The sequence below is a fragment of the Cervus elaphus genome, chromosome 15 (genome assembly GCF_910594005.1).
Source record: "Cervus elaphus chromosome 15, mCerEla1.1, whole genome shotgun sequence".
Lineage (NCBI taxonomy): Eukaryota > Metazoa > Chordata > Mammalia > Artiodactyla > Cervidae > Cervus > Cervus elaphus.
This window is the reverse complement of record NC_057829.1, coordinates 87,091,790-87,109,373: the sequence shown is the minus strand read 5'-3', so window position 1 is coordinate 87,109,373 and position 17,584 is coordinate 87,091,790. Positions and strand designations below refer to the sequence as shown.

At 47.6% G+C, this 17,584-nt stretch overlaps 1 long non-coding RNA gene across 1 annotated transcript in view; it reads left to right on the top strand.

Moving 5' to 3' along the window:
- The first annotated feature begins 2,874 nt into the window (after positions 1-2,874).
- Positions 2,875-17,584, top strand: part of LOC122709551 — a 38,737-nt gene continuing 24,027 nt past the window's right edge. The window contains exon 1 of the long non-coding RNA XR_006345570.1: positions 2,875-3,022. This is a non-coding gene — a long non-coding RNA (uncharacterized LOC122709551). The remainder of the gene's footprint in view (positions 3,023-17,584) is intronic.

Genomic DNA, 17,584 nt, shown 5'->3' with positions numbered 1-17,584 from the left:
GTTTGATCTCCTTGCAGTCCAAGGGACTCTCAGAAGTCTTCTCCAACACCACAGTTCAAAAGCATCAGTTCTTTGGTGCTCAGCTTTCTTTATAGTCCAACTCTCACATCCATACATGACTACTGAAAAAACCATAGCTTTGACTATATGGACCTTTGTTGACAAGGTAATGTCTCTGCTTTTAAATGTGCTATCTAGGTTGGTCATAGCTTTTCTTCCAAGGAGCAAGCGTCTTTTAATTTCATGGCTGCAGTCACCATCTGCAGTGATTTTGGAGCCCAAGAAAATAAAGTCTCTCACTGTTTCCATTGTTTCCCCATCTATTTGCCATAAAGTGATTGGACTGGATGCCATGATCTTAGTTTTCTGAATGGTGAGTTTTAAGCTGAGGAGAGAATTACACAGTCAAATGAGCCAAGGCAGATCCTCAACTAGCTGCAGACTCATAAAAAGGCTGGAGAGGATACAACTCTATAAGTATAACACTATATACACACATATGTACATTAGTTAAGCTGAATAGATATAAGGGCTGATAGGAATAAGTGGAAATTATCATATGGCCTAAACAAAGCTAGAGGGATAGCACATGAGTGGAAGCAGGAGCCTGACATTCTGATGATGCTGGGGACACAAAGGTGGAGGAGAGACAGGGATGCTGCCCGCACCAGGCTTGCTGCTACAGTAGGAGATGGCATTCATGGAAGAATAACATACCATGAAACATCACCATCATGAAACTGGTAGGAGGGAAGGTACCTAGGGCTCAGTGGGTAAAGAATCCACCTGCAATGCAGGAGATTCAGGAGACACGGGTTTGATCCCTGGGTCAGGAAGATCCCCGAGAAGGAAATGGCAACCCGCTCCAGTATTCTTGCCTGGAGAATCCCATGGACAGAGGAGCCTGGCGGGCTGCAGTCCGTGGGGTCGCAAAAAGTCAGCCACGACCGAGAGACTAAGCACAGCACAGCACACAGGGAGGCTTCCCCAGGCTAAAGACGGCAGGAAAGACACAGTTGCCACATGCAGACTGAACGTAACTAGCAAGTGAATGAAACAATCAAATGTGAAAAACGAAATCTAAAAAAACCGGAAGAATACATCAAGGAATGGTTTGGGATAGAATGTTTCTTTTTCCTCTCAGTATAATATTAAAGGAAAACATTGCTAGACTTGATCACGTTAACATTTAAAGCTTCTGCACATTAGGAAACTACCACAAGCAAAAGTAAAGTGTAAATTACAAAGGAATTTGCAATCTACATAAGCACGAGTTGTCATTTTTCATATATAAAGAGCTTTATCCGTAAATAAGAAAAAGACACATGCACTTACACATAGATAGGCTCAGAACAGGATGGTTTCACACATATATGTTAAAATAAACAAATACAAAGGCCAATAAACATAAAAATGTTCATCATCAATCTGTCATAAAGGCACATGAATTACAGTGGTATGTCTTCATTTTTTCCCAAGAAATTGGCAGAGATTTAAATGCTGATGAATTAAAATGTTAGGAAGGTGGCAGGAAACAGGTGGAAATATAAATAGGTAAATTTTTCTGGAGGGCAACTTGGCAAAATCTATCCAGTGCTTTAAAAGTATGCCTACTTGCTAATTCCACTCAAAGAATTTACCTTAAATCAATATGTGTTTGATCAAAGATGGTGTGAAGGATATTCACTCCAGCGTTATTTACAACAGAGCAAACTGAAAAAAATCTCACAGCCTAATGAAATGAAGGATGGCAGACTATTCGACAGTTACTGAAAAACCTCATTATGGGGAAAAAATATGTTGCAATATATGGTTACCTAAGAAAACAACAGGTTATACAACAGAAGAATTTGAGTAGGGAGACCAGAGGCATGAACCCCACATGTATGGAAACTTGATATGTGACCTATGGTTGGGTAGCATTACAATCCAGTACGGACTAGATGGATGAGTCAGTGAATGGCTCTGGGATAATTATTATCCATATGAAAAAATAAAAGGAGAGCCTAACGGCACACCACAGACCAACAAATTTCAGGCGGAAGGACAACATGTGAAAAGAAACTTTAAAACTTCTAGAAGAAAATATAGCATAATGTCTGTGTAATCTCAGAGAATTTCTTAAAAGACAAAGAGGTCATACAAGCCATAAACTAAAATTTTGGTAAATACTACAATGTGAAACATCAAAAAAAAAAAAAGTATATGAGAGGATAGAGCCAAAAAATGGAAAGATAGCAGCAGACTGGAAGAAAATGAATCCAATGCATATAAAAAATGGAAGAATTACTGCAGAGGTTTCCCAGGTGGCTCAGTAGTGAAGAATTCACCTGATAATGCAGGATATGTGGGTTCAATTCTTGGTTAGGGATGATCCCCTGGAGAAGGAAATGGAAACCCACTCTAGTATTCTTGCCTGGAAAATCTCATGGACAGAGGAACCTGGTGTGCTACACTCTACGGGGTCACAAAGAGTTGGACATGACTTAGCAACCACACAACAACAGTTACTGCAGAATATGTGAAGTAGTGCTGCTTAGCTTGTTACCAACACTCTGGGTCAATCCCCAGCTAAGGTCCTTCTGCTCTGTATCATCTGAGCCAATAGACTGAGAGTGAGTTTGCCTCAGAAACAAAGGAAAGCCTCATTCTTTGATCACAGGATGGGGAGAAGTGAGCACATGTTCTTCACGTGCTCTTCAGCCACGCCCACACCAGCCAGTGGGCGTGGCTGCTGTGCAGGGATCTAATTGGGGGAAGAGGAGGGGGCGGGGTTATCAAGGGGGCAGGGCAAATGCACTGCTCATGCTCCAGATCCCGCGCCAGGCTCAGCCTCTCTGCACACGGCCTGCTGCCGCCATCTTGAATCTTGAGTGTAGTCTTCTGGTATAGCCCACAGGCTGAGGTGTCTGTGCGGCCATTTTGCACCAGGAACTGTGGTCTGACCTGGTGAGTGAGGCGTCTGCCTACGACCCCCTGTGAACAAGTAACAGCAGACTGAGCACAAAGGAAAAAAACAAAGGTTAGATTTATTATCCACATTCTGTTTTTACTTCCCGGGAATTGTTAATGGGGCTTTGCTGGTGACGAAGGTTGACTGTGCACGGGAATCACCGGATCTTTTGAAAAGGCGGCTTGTTTGAGCAGGTGCAGGGGGGGCTGGAGAGCCCGCATTTTTAACAAGGTCCCAGGTGAAGCATATGGTGCTGGTCCACAGACCACCCTTTGAGTAGCAAGGCTATTAAGGACTCCTACAGATAAATAAACGGGCTTCCCTGGTGGCTCAGAGGTTAAAGCGTCTGCCTCCAATGAGGCAGACCTGGGTTCGATCCCTCTGTCGGGAAGATCCCCTGGAGAAGGAAATGGTAACCCACTCCAGTATTCTTGCCTGGAGAATCCCATGGACGGAGGAGCCTGGTAGGCTACAGTCCACGGGGTCACAAAGAGTCGGACACGACTGAGCGACTTCACTTTCACTTTCTTTCACTACAGATAAATAAGAAAGGAGAAATAAGCCCACCCTAAGTCTGGCAGACGGTCCGAAAAGCCGATGCTCAGAAGACAAACCCTAGGAGCATTTAAGCGTCTTAGTTGGGATGGGCTTGTGCTGTCACGCCGAGGCCCCACGACAGAGGTTTCTTTCTTGCTCTTGTCAATGAGGCGCATTTACGTAGGTGGGGGCAGGGTGGGGCGCTCTCCTCAACAGCAGCTTGGAGCCCAGTTGCTGGAAGCCCTGCCGTTTTCACGGTGGAACTGGCAAAGCTGACCTTGGAACTGGGCTGCTGGAAGAAGAAAAGAGGTTTTTATGGGTCGGTCTTGGAAATGGTGAGGACAGTTGTTTATTCGCTCAGTCTTGTCTGCCTCTTTGTGACCTCGAGGACTGTAGCCCCGCCAGGCTCCTTTGTCCATGGGAATTCTCAGGCAAGAATACTGGAGAGGCTTGCTGTTTCTTCCTCCAGGGGATCTTCCTGACCCAGGGATGGAACCCGTGTCTCCTGCTTGGCAGGCGACCACTGAGCCACCTGGTGAGGACACTACTGCTCCCCTTTGGTTGGAACTCTGAGGTTGCAGCCAGCTGCGTGGGAGGCTGGGAAGTATAATCCAAGTGGACCCAGGAAAAGAGGAGCTGCGTTTGGTGACCAGCTAGCAGTCTGCCACACATCTGGAGATGCTCAGTGCTCTAGTAAGCAGGGAAATGCAAATAAAGCTGCAAGTTGGTATCATTGTACAGCACTGTTAGAGCAAGATATCAGGACTGGAGGAGGTGCTTTCACACCGGATAGTCTCTTCTCCATCTCTTCATTCCATGCACATATTAGCTCCAACATACCATCAGTTTACTTTATAATGTTCATTATTTACGGTTTGCCTTCCATCTGTCAGCTCCAAAAGGAGGAAGATATTTGTCTATTATGTTAACTGCTATATTCTTAGTGTCCACAGCATTGCCTGAATGGAGGTGCTTCAGGTGACATTCCTCCAGTCACCCCAGCACAGAGCCCAGCCACCTGACACGCGAGAGCAGGGGCTCCTGGTGCTCAGCCCTCAACTGTTTGGACACATCCACCCTATGGCTCTCCCCAGCCAAGGCCCCAGGATAAGCACTCCTGCTATGCCAGCTCAGATTCCCAGTCCAAAGTATCCAAGAGGATAACCAATGACTGTTTTTTTCAGCCTCCAAAGTTGCATTAGTTTTTAAAGTTAGTTATTCAGGTATAACTTACATTATTACAAAAAACTGTGGAAAATTCTTAAAGAGGTGGGAATACCAGACCACCTTACCTGCCTTTTGAGAAACATATATGCAGATCAAGAAGCAACACTTAGAACCAGACATGGAACAATGGATTGGTTCAAATTTGTGGAAGGAGTATATCAAGGCTGTATATTGTCACCCTGCTTCCTTAACTTATATGCAGAATACATCATGAGAAATGCTGGGATGGATGAATCACCAGCTAGAATCAAGATTGCTGGGAGAAATATCAACAACCTCAGATATGCAGATGATATCACTGTATTGGCAGAAAGAAAAGAGGAACTAAAGAGTCTCTTGGTAAAAGTGAAAGAGGAGAGTAAAAAGACTGGCTTGAAACTCAACATTCAAAAAACTGAGATCATGGCATCCAGTCCCATCATTTCATGGCAAATAGATGGGGGAAAAAATGGAAACAGTGGAAGATTTTATTTTCTTGAACTCCAAAATCACCATGAACAGTGACTGCACCCATGAAATTAAAAGACACTTGCTCCTTGGAAGAAGAGCTATGACAAACATAGACAGTGTATTAAAAGAAGAGACATCATTTTGCTGGCAAAGGTCCGTATAGTCAAAACTGTGGTTTTTCCAGGAGTCATGTATGGATGTGAGAGCTGGACCAATAAAGGAGGCTGAGCGCTGAAGAACTGGTGCTTTCGAACTGTGGTACTGGAGAAGACTCTTGAAAGTCCCTTGGGCTGCAAGGAGATCAAACCAGTCAATCCTAAGGAAATCAATCCTGAATATTCATTGGGAGGACCAGTGCTGAAGCGGAAGCTCCAAATATTTTGGCCACCTGATGCAAAGAGCCGACTCACTGGAAAAGACCCTGATGCTGAGAAAGATTGAAGGCAGGAGGAGAAGGGGATGACAGAGGATGGGATTGTTGGATGGCGTCACTGACTCAATGGACATGAGTTTGAGCTAACTCTAGGAGATAGTGGAGGATGGGGAAGCCTGGCGTGCTGCAGCCCGTGGGGTCTCAAAGAGTCGGACACGACTTAGTGACTGAACAACAGCAACAACTTACATTAAGTAAAATTCACTCCTTTTAAGTGTACACTTTGGTGATGTGTACTTAGAGTCATGAAAATGTATAGTCATGAAACCAGCATCACAACCGAGAAATAAAGCATTTCAGTTGTCCCTCAAAGTCACCTCCTAGGCTGCCAAGCTCCGGCTACACCGTCACACAGCAGGAGTAGGAGGCAGCACATTCTGTTGGCTTTACTGTGTACTCATTGGCTGTATTTTTCCTACTCTGGGAATCTCCTTTCTTGGGAGCTCTGGCTAAGGTCTGTTTTCCCATTAGACCAGAAGCTCTGTGTGACTTGTTCCTAGCGTAGTTCCTACCATGTAGTAGGTGCTTATTAAATCACTGTTTAATAAATGGAATGTGATGGAGCATAATGGTCTGGAGACTCTGGCTTCAGACACGTGAGAAAGTCACATGACTTCTCAGCCTCATTCCATTTGAATAGTCATACTACCCGTCGGAAGGTAAAAGGCATATAGCTGATCCAGATTAATGCCCTCAGTTATGTCTTAATTTCTAATAAATATTTATCAAGCCCCTACTGTGTGCCAGGCACTGTCCTAGGTGTTGAGGATGTGAAGGGGAGCATATGTAGATACGATCTGTATGCCCATGGGGTTTACCATCTCCTGGGGGGTGGTGAGATGGTAAATGTGATGATCACACACATATGTGCCCTGGTAAATCATGGCACATGTCCTAGAACCCACCCCCCGCCTCATCCCATCAATGGTCCTACCGTGTTCTCTGGAACAGTGTTCTCTGGGGCATGAAATGCCAGCTTCTCAGAATCATTGCTCAAGAGGGGAATTGCTCTTCTATCATGGTTATTTGCTATCAAGGTTAGAGATGTTCTGAGAATCATTCTGTTTATAGTAATAGTGGATTCTTCTGAAATAAACGCTCAGAAGGTAGAAATGGGCAAAACCACCAGGCGGTCGGCTCTCTCTAATAATCTCTGGCTTTAAAACAACAAAATAGACCTTTTAGATAAACTGAGCAGCCTCACAAAAGTTGTCCGGAGAATTCAACCTGGGGACACTTGCCTGAGAATGCCAGAAATTTCCACTGCTTCCCCCTTAACCTTCAATGACTTTATGGTTGGGAAAGAAGCTTACTGGCTTATAAATATTTCTCATTATGGAACTTTCTGGTAAGCTCCTCAAGTAATTTTAGATCTCAGCTAGTTTTGTTCTCCCTGCTGCCCAATACAATATCTTCCAGGGCTGCCGTGCTGAAGCGATCTAGAGAAAAGAGAAATTAAGACAATTTCCTTGCGTTCTGTAAGCGTTTGCTTGTGAATGCAGGCTGTCCTGCTGTTTGATAAATCAGATATGTAAGAAAACCACGAGAATCAAAGTTCACATCCAGTTGGGCGCTTTAGATGTACATTGCGAAGGTTGCTACAAAATGTGATAATATCCTTCCAAGGATATGACTAATGAGACTACGTATAGCACATTGGAGACAGCTCAAATGTGTAATTATTGTGAGAATTTCACAGACACATAAATATAATGATCTTCAGCTAAGTAAATTGCTAGCTACCAATGAAATAAATAGGGTCCCTTCAGAATTTGAAATAATTTGGAGTGGTAGGTGGTGGGAAATGATTCACCTTAGCTGCTGTCTCTGGAACAGTAATACAGAAATATATCTGCCAGCTCTGGTGCATTTGCATTGTTCTTCATATCCTGTGGAGTTTGTCAGAAGAGCTCTGGGCCCTGCTGCCTTCCGCCCCCTTATTCTGATAGGCCTCTGCGCAGCATGGCTTGGTGCTGGGTAGGAGCAGCTAATATTGTTTACCTCGGTCGGCATCCCAGCCATAATATTTTTCCAAGAAACACTGATGTGTTTAAAGGTCAGGTTGATACTGATTTGACGGAATAACATAAATTCATCTTTCGAGGAGTAAAATGGTGTACATGACTTGGTTTAAAGGTTAAACTGTTTTTTGTGCACTGGGTAGGTCAGAGATAGAAGACTTTAATACACAAAGTATAATTACCTGTTTAGATAGACACGGAGATGTGGCCCAGGGTTTGGATTTTCGGAGAGATGTCTGAAAACAGGAATCTATTGACGTCTTGTCATTCTTGAATATATTTCATTATAATGGGGAAAAATTCTACAAAGGTGCTCAGTTAGAAGGACTGTCTTTTTCCTACTCCTAGTTAGGTGTCTGTTGGGATTCTAGGAGTTGAGTTTCAGAGCACCAGGAGAGTCTAAGAATGTCCTCAGACACAAAGCCCCCTCAGGGCCAATAAACTCCCAAATACAGATCTCATACAGTAGGCGATTCATTGGTAGATGAATGAATTGGTGGCGGTTTAGTCTCTAAGTTGTGTCCGAATCTTATGACCTCCTCTGTCCATGGGATTTCATAGCAAGAATACTGGAGTAGGTTGTCATTTCCTTCTCCAGGGCATCTTCCTAACTCAGTTTTTGAACCTGGGTCTCCTGTATAGGCGGTCTCCTGCCTTGCAGGTGGATTTTTTACTGACCGGGCCACCAGCAAAGCCAGATAAATGAATTAAATCCATCTTTTTATTTTTTAACCCACACAATGTGTGTGTGTGTGTGCGTGCGCGCTTGGTCACTCAGTCGTGTCTGACTCTTTGTGACCCCATGGACTGTCCATGGGATTCTGCAGGCGGAATACTGGAGTGGGTTGCCATGCCCTCCTACAGAGGATCTTCTCAACCCAGGGACTGAACCGCTGTCTCTCATGACTCCTGCATTGGCAGGAGGGTTCTTTTCCACCAGAGCAAATTGGAAAGCCCAGGGAATGGTGGTACTTTTATTTAAATTATTTTACTGCCTTACCCCAGGCAGCATTCACATGTGAGAAGTTATCCCAACCTCTTTCTGTCCCCTTTCTGCTCAAGGGAACCCTTCGTACCTTTCTCTTGCATTGGAGCGCCAGTTGAGAGCATGGGCCCAGGAAACACAGATGCAGAGAGAAGGAATCCTCCACGTGCCCTTTAACAATCACACTTCACTCGAAAGTCTCATTCATACCACATTCGTGTGGTGTATTTTGATAGGAATTCCGTGCAAAGAGCAACAGCATTAGTTTCTTTTAAAAGGAATAAAATTCTCTACATCGATAACTTAGAAATATAAGTAAGAATATAAACTGGAAGGAGAGAGTTTGGGGATACGGGTAGCTTTTTCAGTTATGTTTTCACCTGTGCCCTCTACCCACCTTAGATGCCATATGTCTTCTCTGGTCCTCCATTGAGCATCTCGTGGGCAAAGAGTCAGCCCTCCGGGTGTGTCTGATGAATGACTGAGTGGGTCACACATCAATACAAGTCAGAGTAATGCAGTGCCCTGTGGGGAGTACACAGGAGGGTGCACGGATTCTAGAGAGGCTTCCAGAGGCGGGGGCTTCACAAGGGTTTCAGGCTGACTCCTCAAGGGCAGAATGAGAAAGGGCAGGGAAGTGCCAGGCGGTGTCTGGGGAGTAAGGAAATCTGTCCAGAGCAGCACACAGAGTGGGGAGGGAGGTATTGGTAGTTGAGACTTTTTTTTTTTTTTGAGTAGTTGCAAAGTGGTTTCTCTCCTATATTTTAAAGCACAAGAATGATAATTTTCACTACAGATTGCAAACAGGAATACTGGAGTGTGTTGCCGTTTCTCCTCCAGGGGATCTTCCCGACCCAGGAATTGAACCCGCGTCTCCTGCATTGCAGGCAGATTCTTTACCTGCTGAGCAGTCGGGGGAGTCTGATGAGAGTGAAGCCTTTGTATATCCCCAGAAGTGAGATGGGAATATTGGTGGAGGTTCTGTCAGGAGGTGGGCCCTGGGTTTCCCCTGGATCCCTTCCCGAGAGTAAGTGTCTCTGAGTCACAGCTGAACCCTCCCCTCCTCCCTGAGGCCACTGGCGCCCCTTTGGACAGATGAAGAAGCTGAAGCACGGAAGACGGGCAGTGACTGGCCCAGCAGGAGGGGCAGCACGTGGGCAGGTCTTTTCCTGCTGGATATCACTAGGAATCTGTCCAGTTCCCTCTTGGGAGTGGAGTGGCCAGGCAGTCCCTGCATGCGTGGCCTGGGCATCCCATAGAGCATCCAGAGTGGGGACAAAGAAGGCTCCCAGAGGCCAGTTCCTGCCCTGGGCCCCTGTCCAGAGCAAAGGCGCGGGGACTCCGAGGACCCTCAGGATGCATTCTGTCGAGGGTTGCTGAGCATCTGCTGTTGCCCCAAGGAGGCACAGTCAGGATTTCCCAGAAGGTGTCTGAATAGTTGCCTGTGATACATCAACCTCCCTAAAAAATGTGTCAGGGCTGCAACTCACCCTACAGATGTAGGACTGAAGCCAGGGATCACCCACTAACAGTGCAGGATGGGGAGGGGGATCCCTGGATTTCTCGTTGAGTCATCGGCAGTGGGGAGCAGCTGGAAGCAGCGAGGACCGTCTTTTTCCAGTATTTTCTAAATCAAGCGGGCAAGCTGGTGAGCGCCATTGTGCATAGGTAATAACTCAGCCGGAAACAAGTGTCATGATTCACATGTCATGGCTAATGTCTCGCTAATATCCCCCAGCAGGGATGAGCAATTACAAATTCCTGAATTATCTTCCCTGTCTGTACCTCAAACAAACAAGCAATCATCTGTTTCCTTAGCTAACCTCCCCTGGGGTGAGATGGCTGCAAGGTTGAGAGAGCCTGGGCCTCCGAGGTGCAGGCCTGGCGTCGCCACTTCCTGGCTGTGCGTCCTGGGCAAGCTCCTGCAAGGTCCCCATGTAATAATTATTCTCATATCTGTAATAATATACTTATCCCAGAGGGTTACTGTGAAGATTAAAGATGATTATTTGCTAAAAGTTCCTTGCATGTATAAGCACATAATAAACGTTAGCTGTTATTTTTAACTGAAAATTAAATTTTAAAAATTAGGATATGGATATTAATATATAAAAGTATGCTTAGATTTCACAAATATGTTTAATTTTTCCAAGTTTTATGTTTTAACAAGAGAGCCAAATTGAATCAACAGTTACACATGCCAACTCCTCTGGCCAAGCAAGAAAGCTAAAACAAAATTGCTTTTGGATTTGGCGAATATATTGTGTTCTTCAGCAGTTGTTCCCAGGGGCTCAGGTCATCAGCTAGGCTTTTGTTATTTGCACATTTCAAGAAAGACCCAAATAGAAATGGCCAGGGGTGGGAGGATATTCAGCATCTCACATTTATAAAATCAAGCCTTTTTACTTTTTCATAGACAATGCTTCATGTAACCCTTCCTTGAAATGCTAATGAGATGCCAAGAGATTTCCAGGTTTTTCCATGGGGTTGTATTTAGAAACAGACTGATTTGTGTTTAAAGATGGAAGTGTGTGTCTTGTCCTCTGGAGCTCTTCAAATCAAAGGCCATCACCGTGAGGATTGTAACTGGGATCCTGGGGTGTCTCTGGGCAGCCTGGGTTCAAGTTCTTGATTATTTGTGATTCTTGGTTTTCACAGATGTTGAAAGTGGTGGTTTAGAAGTGAGTGGTTCCTTTTCTTGATTATAAATAATTCAAATAGGAATTGGACTCATCCTCAGTAGCCTTAGTAAAGGAAATTCTGTTGGAGTGCAGCATGGAATGCTGAGAAATCTGGGTTTCCAGGTAGCGTGGTTCTCCCCAGAGTGAGGACAGTGGTGGGACAGTCATGTGGCCTTTCCCAAGACACCCCTCCATCTCTTTTTGCTTCTACCCAGATCGTCTCTCCCCTCCCCTGGGTTCCCAGTCTCCACTCCATCACCAGCCACACATGACCCATCACAACTTCCCCAGCCCCCTCTACACAAGCTCATGATTAATGTCCACAGCCAACTGCCCCCATCTCTTAGTTTTCTCATGCTGACTTTTTGAGAAAGGAATTGCTTTTGCCCATCTCATCTTATCAAATGAAGGATACAGCTCCTGAGTTACTGACCAGCCTGTAGAGGGGCTCCCCTGAGATCAGTGGCCTGCCTGGGTTTGGGGAAGAGGTGGACAGGGGGAAGAGAGAGGAGAATGCATTTCTCTCCATGAACCTTTGGGTGGGCGAGCAGCGTGAAACCACCCAGAAAATGCCCAGAGGCCAGTCCTGCATCCAGACCCTTCCTACCTCTTTCCCACAAGCTGAGAAGGTTGTTGATGCTTAAGAAAGCCTCTGGAGCCTTCTCTCTACTTGGGCCAGCTCCATCAGTGCCTTCTCTATACAGGCTTTTCTGACTGTTTCTTTGTTTAGTTAGTCTTGCCCTGGTCTGATGGAGTGAAGGACTTGGGCAGGGTGATGAGACTTGGCCTGTGCGTCTGAAGAGACGTTCCCTTCTCTGCTCCTTGCCTTCCTCATCCAGTGCCCTCATCTCTGAGCCCAGGTTTCCTCATCTACTACAGGATGTATTGAAAGCTTCTATCTTCCTGGGATACTGGCGAGGATTAGGTGAGATATAGCCTTTGGAATTGGTGGAGAGCTTTTCAAATGTGAGATTATTGTGAACAATGCAGGGGAAAGTGGGAGGGAGGCTCTTCCTTTTGAAGGACCCCCCTCCCCCCCCCCCCCCCCCCCCACAAGCTGGAGTTCTGCAGTGAGGGTCTCACTTTTCCAGTGAGGAGGGCTGTGGCTGCGGCTGGACCAGGCTGTCTTATCTGCCAGTCTGAAGTTGGCTGCAGTTTCCTTTGCAGAAGGGCCCATTGGCTGACACTCGGTAGCAGACAATGTTCCCCACATCCTCCCAGCTCCTCTCTTTGGGAACACAGGCCTGAGCCTGTCCCCTCACTGCCTTCTCATGATGGGAGGGAGGGGTGCTGGTAGCAGGCAGTCAGAGATCCATTCCAGAAGCTTCTGCATCAGAGGACATCCCCCCACTGCCTCCCATGAATGACTCACTTCTTGGGTTTTCCTGCTGACCTCTGCCCACTCCCTTTGGTCACGCTGGTGATGGCTCAGGCCTGGCAGCTAGAGATTCGTTGACTCAGAAGCAGGCCTGGGGAGTGGAGACCAGAGACAGGACATCAGGGATTCCATGGACCAACAGGTCAGGGACTGTGGTCAGCGCGTGCCACTGAGAACGAAAAGGGACTTGCCTCAGAGCCCCTCATTCTGCCTCAGATGGAAAGTGTGGCCAAAAGATATGGTCTGATGCTCCCTTAGGGATGGGAGCAACAGAGCCATCACCCCTTCCAGCAGCATCTCTGGCTATCTGTGCAAACTCAGAGCTCCTTGGGCCTTCGCAAGCACCCAACTGCGTGCAATATCTGTGGAGCCCACTGGTAGCTGAGTGAGTCCTGCAGCCCCTTCCATACTCGTGGTGACAGGTGCCCAGAGCCCAAGTCCTGCACGATCTCTATGGCCAGACTTAGAGCACGTTGGGGGAGAGCCAGGGAAGTGTGAAAATGGGGGCGGCTGTGTCTAGAAACACTTGGAGGGGCAGGAAGACCGAGTGTGCTATTGGCCGGTCATGGCTGCCTGCCTGCTTTCCTCCCGTCCCTCCTTCTAACTTCCCCCTTTCTTCCCTTTCCTCCCATCCACACACATTTACCAAGACTATCATGTGCCAGCTACTGTATCTGCTGGTGAAGACGCTATGGCTTTTCTGATCCCCTCAAGGCCTTCAAACTAATTCCAACACATAAGTGTTCAGTCACAAAGGAGCAGTGGTTCTCAAACATTGGTGAGCATCAGACCCACTGGAGAACTAGTTGAAACACTGATCGCTGGGTCCCGCCCAGAGTTTCTTTTTCAGGAAGTCGGAGGCAGGGGGACTCTTGGGAACTGGCATTTCTAACATCCTCCCAGGTGCTGCTCCCCTGCTGCTGGTGGTCCAGGGACCATAGGAGGCAGTACGCGCAAGGCCGGGGAAGCACTTGTCACACCTGCTGGGGGTGGGTGAGGGCTTCCCAGGTGGTGCTGGTGGTGAAGAACCCACCTGCCAATGCAGGAGATGCGAGTTCCTTCCCTGGGTCGGGAAGGTCCCCTGGAGGAGGGCATGGCAACCCATCCTAGTATTCTTGCCTGGAGAATCCCATGGACAGAAGAGCCTGGTGGACCACAGTCCGTGGGGTTGCCAAGAGTCAATAGACACAACTCAAGTGACTTAGCATGCACGCACAGGAGGTGGGCAGAGGGAGGCAAGGCAAATGACGAGCCGGTCCCCCAAAGGTGGGAGGAAGCCAGGTGAAGACAGGTAGGAAGGGCAGCAGGTGTAAAGGCCCTGAGGTGAGAGAGAGTCTGGAGGAGGACGTGAGAGCTGGTCAGGGTGGCCAGAGCCCATTAAAGGGTATGGAGTCAACAAGGTAAGAGGTGACCCTGGATGACTCATTAGAAGTTAGGTCACCGAGGAACTTCTGCGCCTTTGGAGGGCAAACCACTGAAGAGTTTCACATGGAGCTTTTGCAGAGTGAGTCAGATTTATGTCTTAGGACAATTGCTTTGGCTGGAGGGTAGAGAATGCCAGAGGAAAGAAAAATAGGAAGCCATTGTATTAATCCAGGCAAGAAGTGCTGGCGGCCAGAAGCAGGGTGCTGGCATGCACTGGGATGGAGAGGAGACAGAGCTGACATAGACTTGGGAGATGAAGTAGACCGGACTTGGATGCAGGGGTGTAGGGAGGGGAGGGAGCAGTCTAGAGTGATGCCTGGAACATGGAGGGGACCGTCTTGGCATTTGGGGTGGAAAGCAGCAGAGAAAGCATCTTTCACACCAGCTAGTCTGCCTGGGTTCCAGGGGACAGGTTATACCTAAAACATGCTGCCTGAGACCCTTCACTGAAGAGGTATTAATTATAAGGATACCAGGGCATCCTAGGGCACTGACGCCAGGAATGGGACAATTCTCAGGAGAGGTCTCCATCAGGACAGGGAAGAAAGTGGATGCCTCTTAGCTCCTTCAGCTTCCTTGCCTCTCTTTGCAGACCTAATCCTCTCTTTACTTCCTACCTGGTGGGGTCTAACTGCCCCCCTCTCAGCCCAAGATATCATGTTATAGTCTTGCTGAACCCTAGGTTCAGAATCCTGCCAGAGACAATTTGATTGGTTTAGCTTGGGTGCAGTGGCCAGATTTAGCCAATAAAGATAAAGGATACCTAAATATTGCATGTGTGCGTGGGTGCTAACTTGCCTCAGTCATGTCCGACTCTTGTGACCCCGTGACCGTGGCCCACCAGGCTCCTCTGTCCATGGGATTCTCCAGGCAAGAATACTGGAGTGGGTTGCCATGCCCTCCCCCAGGGGATCTTCCCCAGGGATCGAACCCAAGTCTCTTATATCTCCTGCATTGACAGATGAGCTCTTTACCACTAGCACCACCTGGGAAGCCCAAATAATGCATGGCAGCATACTTATACAAGAAATGACTCATTGTTTATCTGAAATTCAAATTAGCTGGGCATCCAGTGTTTTTCTGGCAATCCTAACCTAGGACACATGTTGCCCCTTAGGCTGCTCAGTTATGGCCAGAGGGGCAGGCTATGGCAGCTGTTGGGAGCAGTGCTCCTGTGGTGGAAGGAACAGTTCAGAAAGAGAGGGTCCAAGCAGATGCCTCGTGGTGGGGGATGCTCCCAGGCTGTGGGGTGCTCGGGAGGCCTAGTCTTGAGTGCTGGGGTCTCAGCAGGAGAGAGCAGCTCAGACTCAGGGAGGCTGGGAGGAGTGAGTTCCTGGAAATCTTGGCCTCAGGCTCCCAGACCCAGGCTCAGGGCAGAAGTCTGTCTCAAAGGAAATAGGGCACCGTCAAAGGTGGGAGTGAAGTGTAGGTTGGCTACTAGGAGGTCACAGGTGCAGGCCGGGTCCAGGGAAGCAGGCAGATCCGCTCGTGGGCTAGGCACAGGGCCCAGGTAAGAGGCAGGCATGAGGACGGTGCGGTCCTGTCTGCCTCCCCCGGCTGCTCTGGGGAGGACGAGGACCACTGCTCGGCACATCCTGATACTGCCCAGCTCTGAGCAGAAGCTCATCTGGGATCACTGCCTAAGTAGATCGGACCCAGCCCCGTTTCCTAAAGTGGGGTAGGGATGTCAGGACTGGGCACGCGGCAGATCCCAGAATGAGGCACTGAAGCTTCATTGTTCTTGGGGGAGCACAGGTCCTGGGGTCCAAGGCGGGGCCCAGCTGGGGTGGGTGTCTCTGTCACAGCCCCCACGAGACGACTGCAGTGGCTGGGAGCTCCCTGGGGTCCTTAGAGACTTCTCACACACTTACAGATGGGGACACCGAGGCTCACATTTACACGTGGCTCTGAGCAGTGAGTCACCTGTGAAAGATCGCAGTCAGGGTTCTGATTCACGTTTGAGGGCCTCTGACCAGTGCTCACCCTGAAATATTGGGCTACAATGCTGTATTTGCACAAACTCAGGGGAGGTTTCATTGCAGGATTTTTCAGCAAGTTATTCAAAGCACTGAGACTTTTCAGGGAGGCGTGTGATCCCTGTGGGTGAACCCTGTGCACATGTGGGCCAGCTTCCCTCAAGGAGAGGGGCAGTTTCCACTTGCTCTTTAGTCTTTTTCTCCTGCATATGTGGAATCTGAGAGCTTGTTTAATGACAGATACATCTCTTAAAGAACTTTGCCCGGAAGGAAGCACAGAAGAACAAGACCAAAAAATGAAAAATGAATAGCAGGAAGCATCAACAGCGAGAAAGAAGAGAGGAGGAAAAACACACACACACGTGCACACCCCAGATAGGAAGCCTTCCCTGCTTGGAAGTGGTGTGGCCTGTCACCACGCGGGTGGCCCTCAGCTGAACATCTGCAGAGACTGCCGTATGGACGTTCACAGTAACCGTTACCTGGTTCAGATTATGGGTGTTTTTTGTTTTCTTTTTCCCATTTTCCAGATTTTCTCTACTGTGGTTACCTTTTATAATGAAACAGTGTTTTTTTCCCTGTGTTTTTTTTTTTTAAAGAAGAAAAATCCAAGATGAGTACATTCTCGCACCCATAAAGTGAGTGACTTTCCAGATGACAGAGAGTACGTGGGAAAGGGGAGCAAGGTGATGGTTTAGAGAGTCAAGACTCCACAGGAGTTTCCACTTTCGGAAGCACGTGGTTGACACGGTCAGCTTCACCTTTAGCACCACATTACTGATAATGGGCTGGTCATTGGGACCAAAGAAATAATTTGGATTAAAGGTTCCAACAATGGTAGGTAAATTTCAAGACTACTTGGTATTAGTCTCTCTCTCTCTCTCCTTTTTTTTCTTTTCTACAGAAAAAGTACAAATTAATTCAGGTAAAATCAGTTATTGTTGAAACAATTATAAGCCTGGCCAGTGATGAAACAGGGCTCGGCTCCTCTGAGTGGATTTGATTTCCTATAATCAATCTTCTGGGTTTCTAAAAACCTCCAAGTGAAAAATCAGTATAAATCGACTGATTAGTGAAGAGTAGAGTTAAAAGAGGTGTTGAGAATGGCAGGAAGGCACTTTCTGGGTTTATTTTTCTGAGCACAAAAATTAGGCCCATTGAAGAGTGGATATTCATCAGCTGGGCCCTGGGCATTTGGGGGCAGTTGGCCTTGTCAGGAGGCCCCAAGTATAGACTTTCCTAAGGTCCCACGTGTTGCTGGTCAAAGTGAACTTGCTGCTGAGCTGTGCAAACCCAGACCAAGGTGGAGTGGGGGGCTGGGGGAGGGGGGCGGGCAGTGAATGCAGAAAGAGCTCTGGCCTGGGGGTCACCCAGGTGACCCGGGGGCTGACTCAGCCCATGTGATCTGGTTTCCTCCACTGCGGCTCCACTGCAGGGTTGCCATGAGCTAATGAATAACAGATGGGCAGGGCCTGCCCTGGGCTGTGACCCCAACCCGTGCATGTTATTATTGCTGTT